Source organism: Schistocerca piceifrons, chromosome 3 (genome assembly GCF_021461385.2).
Source record: "Schistocerca piceifrons isolate TAMUIC-IGC-003096 chromosome 3, iqSchPice1.1, whole genome shotgun sequence".
NCBI classification, from domain to species: domain Eukaryota; kingdom Metazoa; phylum Arthropoda; class Insecta; order Orthoptera; family Acrididae; genus Schistocerca; species Schistocerca piceifrons.
The window spans coordinates 886142619-886148618 of record NC_060140.1 but is presented as its reverse complement, the minus strand read 5'-3'; the positions used below and the strand labels follow the sequence as shown (position 1 = coordinate 886148618).

The 6000-nt window shown below is 44.0% G+C and overlaps 1 long non-coding RNA gene across 1 annotated transcript in view; it reads left to right on the top strand.

The window, feature by feature from the left end:
• The first annotated feature begins 2260 nt into the window (after positions 1–2260).
• LOC124788034 overlaps positions 2261–6000 on the top strand; it is a 113942-nt gene continuing 110202 nt past the window's right edge. Inside the window, exon 1 of the long non-coding RNA XR_007016050.1 lies at positions 2261–2275. This is a non-coding gene — a long non-coding RNA (uncharacterized LOC124788034). The remainder of the gene's footprint in view (positions 2276–6000) is intronic.

The window sequence follows — 6000 nt, the reverse complement described above, 5'->3', positions numbered from 1 at the left end:
TGAGTCACCCGAGAACCCTATTCCATATGACAGTACTGAAAGAAAATATGCAGAATATATCAACTTACTCATTTGCCTCTCTCCAAGTTTTTCAGTGGTGCGTTTGCCAATGTGGCTGAACTAAGTTGTTTTGGGACTTGGAAAATATTTTTTTCTTTCAGTTTAAATTCTAATCAATATGGCACTTACAATATTGTCGGTATTCCACGCTACTTGGTATTTCCTCACCATTTATTACAGTTATCATTGATGTAGTAGGTACGGACGTAAGGAAGTGAATATGTTGTCTTCTTGAAATTGAGAATGTGATGTTATGTGTGCCTCACTGCTTTTTTTTAACTAATTTTTGCCTGATTTTATTCTGAGAAGCTCAGTAATGTATGTAAATACAGTAAATGTAAATTTGATTCAAGAAGTACTTGAAGTGGAGTGAAGTGCAGCTGGACAGCAAGAAACTCTTTAGCGCGCAGTCCCCGCAACGATAGTAGTTGTGAATCTTTGAGTATGGACTCTTAAAAAAAAGACAATTGATTTATTTAAAAAAGAAGAGGACTGTTAATCTGTATCTTGTAGAAAGAGGGTGTGTTGCTAGACCGTCGCTCAGAACGTATTGTTACATTTAATGAAAATGGATATTTTAGTGATAAAACCGAGTAAGGTATGTGTAAGAGTTGCCAAACATTTACGTATACAAATTTTTTGGAAGTGAAGAACAGAAATATCTTGTTTCTGAAAAAGGAGGTGAACTTCATTGTCGTCACCGTCTGTCAATCGACAGAATTGTAAGTGTACAAAGTTCACAAAAATACAGGAACAGAAATGCATTCTCTATAGTTTTCATTCAGTAAGTAACAACCTCTCATAATTTATTAATTGCAGTAATTGGATTATGTTCTTGTACAATAGTATATTGCTGAACTCCACCAGTCCGCAGCTCGTGGTCGTGCGGTAAAGTTCTCGCTTCCCGCGCCCGGGTTCGATTCCCGGCGGGGTCAGGGATTTTCTCTGCCTAATGATGGCTGGCTGTTTTGTGTGATGTCCTTAGGTTACTTAGGTTTAAGTAGTTCTACGTTCTAGGGGACTGATGACCATAGATGTTAAGTCCCATAGTGCTCAGAGCCATTTCAACTCCACTGACCAATTTTGATATAGCAGGACGTGTAGTTTGAAGGAAGTTTGCCAAGCAATCTCCTTTTCTCACGAAAAGCAGATTGCTGTTTAATCTCATGTACTTACAACAGTGGTCCCTTTGGTATGAAAAGCTACGAAAACTTGGGCTCAAAGCTATCCGCAATACGGCCAAGTAACTAACAGAGTCGTCTTTTAAACTTTAAAGATAACTAACTTCCTCCAAATTATAATACGTCACCAACTGGTGCAGAAGCTAATCATACAAGGAGGCAGCAACCAAAATTCAGGTACCAGTTACGACTTACAGTAAAAATCTCAATCAAACATCAGTCTCTCTCTCTCTCTCTCTCTCTCTCTCTCTCTCTCTCTCTCTCTCTCTCTCTCTCTCTAACACGTATATAAATACTCATATTATTAAGATGTCATTTTACAAGAGTTAGATCATTCGCGGGAAATCCATCAGTAATACTCCATTTGCCATTTCTTCTGTTGCTGTATGTCTACTTGCATATGTGATGTGACGACAGATCTCGTCATTTTGCAGAGCTGTAACCCTACCTACTACAATGTGCGGTGAAGTGAATCACTTCCACCTCCTAAATTCAAGGGTAAATGCATATCATACCAACAAGGTACAGTGTAACACGTCTCGTTCCACTTCGCTGGGTATCACAACGGTTGAAATGTAGAAAGGATTGCTCCCCGAATAAAACAAAGAGCAGATCGTACTTTTGAAAGTGCTGCTTTATTGCCTATTTAGAGTGACATGGCTGGTTGGAGCTAGGAGAGTCCGGGGACGTCGCCGGGCGGAGTGGGTGTGGCGGTGTGGGTGGCAGGCGAGTGGTGACGAGGGCTCAGCCCAGGTAGGAGACGGCGCCCGGGTAGATGCCGGGCACGACGCTGCCGAACGCCGAGTAGTACAGCGTCTCGGCCGGCTGCAGCGACTCGCGCTGCGGCGCCCCCGCCGCCCCCGCAGCCACGGCCGCAGGCGCCGCCGACGCCAGCGAAGCCAGCACCAGCAGCAGAGCCGCCGCCGCTGCCACCACACGCACCTGTCACCAACACACAAACACGCCTTCACGTCACGTCACATCACCACACTCTGACAGTGTCACGCTGTAGGCGAGGAACTATTGCTCCTTAGGTAAGACCACGAAGAATTCCTTCCTGACGACTGATATACTGGTGTAAGGCCTCTTTCACTAACGATTCATTTGTAAGGTGGCAACGGCCTTGCACCTTACATGAGTCCATTTAACGTGGCACTTTAGGTTTTGTTGGAGTAATACTCTAAATTACGGTGTAGGAAATCTATGTGGAAACGCATCGGCACGCGAGAATTCCGCCATTTTGTAATTATAAGAGCTCGGGAGCAAAAGACTATTTACAATTTGTACAGAAACCAGATGGCAGTTGGAAGAGTCGAGGGGCATGAAAGGGAAGCAGTGGGTGGGAAGGGAGTGAGACAGGGTTGTAGCCAATCACCGATGTTAGTCAATCTGTATATTGAGCAAGCAGTAAAGGAAACAAAAGAAAAATTCGGAGTAGGTATTAAAATTCATGGAGAAGAAATAAAAACTTTGAGGTTCGCCGATGACATTGTAATTCTGTCAGAGACAGCAAAGGACATGGAAGGGCAGTTGAATGGAATGGATAGTGTATTGAAAGGAGGGTATAAGATGGAACACCAACAAAAGCAAAACGAGGATAATGGAATGTAGTCGAATTAAGTCGGGTGATGCTGAGGGAATTAGATTAGGAAATGAGACACTTAAAGTAGTAAAGAAGTTTTGCTATTTGGGGAGCAAAATAACTGATGATGGTCGAAGTAGAGGGGATATAAAATGTAAACTGGCAATGGCAAGGAAAGCGTTTCTGAAGAAGAGAAATTTGTTAACATCGAGTATACATTTAAGTGTCAGGAAGTAGTTTCTGAAAGTATTTTTATGGAGTGTAGCCATGTATGGAAGAGAAACATGGACGATAAATAGTTTGTACAAGAAGCTTTCGAAATGTGGTGCTACAGAAAAATGCTGAAGACTAGATGGCTAGATCACATAACTAATGAGGAGCTATTGAACAGAATAGGGGAGAAGAGGAGTTTGTGGCACAACTTGACTAGAAGAAGGGATCGGTTGGTAGGACATGTTCTGAGGCATCTACGGATCACCAATTTAGTATTGGAGGGCAGTGTAGAGGGTAAAAATCGTAGAGGGAGACCCAGAGATGAATATACTGAGCAGATTCAGAAGGATGTAGGCTGCAATACATACTGGGAGATGAAGTAGCTTGCACGGGATAGAGTAGCATGGAGAGCCGCATCAAACCAGTCTCAGAACGGAAGACCCCAACAACAACAAGATTTTGCGGAAAGGCAGTATGCGAGACAGAGCTCGGCTACGTCCTGAGCTAGCCGCCGACGGCCACAGCCTGATGGTATGAATGGTGAACTGGGGGAGTTCTGTAGTCCGTTTAGAGAGGCCACAGCGGCCGCCAGCCTCTGAGGGACGCGCGGCTGCAGGTGTTCAAGTGTTTACCAAAACAGAGCAGTGGATAGCTGGAAGGGCTTTCCTGTGCATGCTCTCGCCTATGTCCCACTAATTTCGAGTAACTCAAGTGGGGCAGGCCAGGAGTTCCGAATAACATAACTTCCAATAGCAAGAGTTTGTGTTCGCTACGACGGGGAATCCTGCGGGGAAAATCTCGAGTGGTCTCTTGGGGGAAAACTTTCAGTAAACGTGTTATTGCCCACAGCTGTGGTTCTTCCCAGCCGGCGTGGGCGGTGTTTTCTTGTGAAATTTTGTAGAAATAAAAGAATGGTGGAAAAGAGTTCTATTTCCAGGCCGTACATTGGTCGGCACTGGCATACCGGGTATTTAGAGAGCTTCTAGTGATGTGATTCGCTCTGTAAAAGTTGAGGTGGGAAAACAGAGGTAGCTGTCTTCCATTCTGGGCTCTCGTACTGAGAGGACGTTAGCCAAGTTGTCTCCCCTCTTGATCTTTCCTTCTGAGAGGACGCTAACCGCGCCAGCTCTTTGCTGACGGAAACATTGTTGCAATTAGAGAAGTTTACGGACAGTAGTCTGTTGTTCGAATACTGTAGGATTGTACTATCAGAGACGCCACACGCCGACCGCATGGCCGCGCCGTCGCCGTCGGAGACCGCCGCTACAACAGGAATATTACGGTGCGATCGCTCCCGCTTCGGTCTGTGTTAGGAGTAACGTTAAATAGTTGGATCACGTGCAATTGCTGTTTCCACAGAGGTTTCACGGTACTTTGGGGTGTAGTGTTTCTTCGTATATAAGTTATAAGAGATGGCGTTTTGGATCGATTTTAACACAGTTACTGCCAATGCCAGGTAGGAAGATAATTTGTAAATTGTTAATTGTGTTTATTGTTTTTTTCAGCATTGACCTGAGGGTTATAACAAAAGTATTGTGATTCAGTAGAGCCTTTACTCTCAGTAGTTGATCTTGAATTCACCCTTTTGCTTTATTTTATTTTTGTGTATGTGTTTGATGTCATTTAACACACTAAGTGTTCGTGATCGTTCATGTTTGGAAGTAAAAATATGTGTGATTTATCGTCAACACTACCACCGCAGATTAATTAGGGGTGACAACGCGACATTTAAATCTGTAAATTGTTTGTCAGGGGCGAACACACGCAAAAATCGGACAAAGGGGATGGAGTGTTACACATTAAATTTTAATATAAACACATCGGACAAGAAATCAGTTATGCCCAGAACATATAACGCTAATACAGTGCAATACCACTTCTAGCCTCGACAAGGGCTTCAGTTCGTTAAGAGAATTTACAACTCCTTCCAGTATGTCATATCCAGATCAAGACCTCATTGATGGTTGGGTCATGCACAACGGGAATGCTGACTGCCAAGTTTCACTCGCTATTCCAGATAGTCTCAAACATTCTCTATGGGATTAAAATTTGCAAATGCATGAAAGGTACTCACAGCTGAAATTATAGACAACCATCAGCTGAAACTTCCTGGCAGATTAAAACTGTGTGCCGGATCGAGACTCGAACTCGAGACCTTTGCCTTTTGCGGGCAAGTGCTCTACCATCTGAGCTACCCAAGCTCTCCTGCGAACATTGCTTCTGTAAAGTTTGGAATGTAGGAGACGAGGTCCTGGCAGAAGTAAAGCCGTGAGAACGGGGCGTGAGTCGTAGCTCAGATGGTAGAGCACTTGCCCGCGAAAGGCAAAGGTCCCGAGTTCGAGTCTCGGTCCGGCACACAGTTTTAATCTGCCAGGAAGTTTCATATCAGCGCACACTCCGCTGCAGAGTGAAAATCTCATTCTGGAACCATTAGCTGTATAGTGGAATGATGACAATGAAAATTTGTGTCTGACCGGGACTCGAACCCGGGATTCCCCCCTATTGCAGAACGGTGCAACATGGTGAGAATCGAAATTTGTGTGAGCTCATTCGTCTCAGCATCCTGACACAGGAAACATTCGAGCAGAATCCACTGAAAAAGTTACTTCACACCGTTTAAATAACGAAGTGTTGTATGTCTCTGGTGTTCTTTATTTTACCTATTACAAAATGAAAGCCTGCGACTGAAAAAACAACGAGTTTGTTTATTTTATGAAAAATAATGGGGTAAAGAGTGAGGTATAACATGGTGTTTTGGAATCCTGAATAAAACTAACCTGCTTTCAGAAAAAAAGTGTGGCATTGCTTACTGAACTCCTATAGAATAAAGTTCCTAGCCTAGTATTTAGTGTTATAGGGAGCGCTTTGTTAGAGGGGCCTGAGCTGCTGCCCCAGACCTCTGTGATTCGATCAGTCTGTGGCGGCAAAGGTCGCGCTTGAGGCGTTATTGTTTGCTTTAAGAGC